The sequence below is a fragment of the Nanorana parkeri genome, unplaced genomic scaffold (assembly GCF_000935625.1).
Source record: "Nanorana parkeri isolate BGI_ZX_2015 unplaced genomic scaffold, ASM93562v1 scaffold3366, whole genome shotgun sequence".
NCBI classification, from domain to species: domain Eukaryota; kingdom Metazoa; phylum Chordata; class Amphibia; order Anura; family Dicroglossidae; genus Nanorana; species Nanorana parkeri.
Genome location: NW_017309634.1, coordinates 5,506 through 5,842, shown reverse-complemented (window position 1 = coordinate 5,842; position 337 = coordinate 5,506). Strand labels below are relative to the sequence as shown.

General features: G+C 61.1%; 1 protein-coding gene across 1 annotated transcript in view; it reads right to left on the bottom strand.

Annotated features, from left to right (window-relative positions):
* SLC12A9 (solute carrier family 12 member 9) overlaps positions 1-337 on the bottom strand; it is a 24,701-nt gene that overhangs the window by 19,320 nt on the left and 5,044 nt on the right. The window lies entirely within an intron of this gene.

Here is a 337-nt window from a genome sequence, read left to right as displayed (position 1 = left end):
CGTGGTGGGACGCTCCAGCCCAGCTCCTGCCAACCAGTGACATCATTGGTTGCCGAGAGATGGGCAGGGCAGTAGCTAGAGCGTCCCAGGTTACTAAGCGCAGGGCGTGGAGATGTGTAAGGGCCCCCCACCCGGCTCTTAGCTACCCGGGACTCCCTGACCGGAAAGGGGGCGGCATTGTGGAGCACGGTGGCCACTATACAAAGCTGTGACTACCAACCCCCCGCATGACCCAGAGAGTTGCCACCTAAAGCAATAGCCTGTAGCTGCCTCATTAAAGGGACGCCCCCCGTTGTCCCTGTAACGAGGACGCCCCCCGTTGTCCCTGTAACGAGGA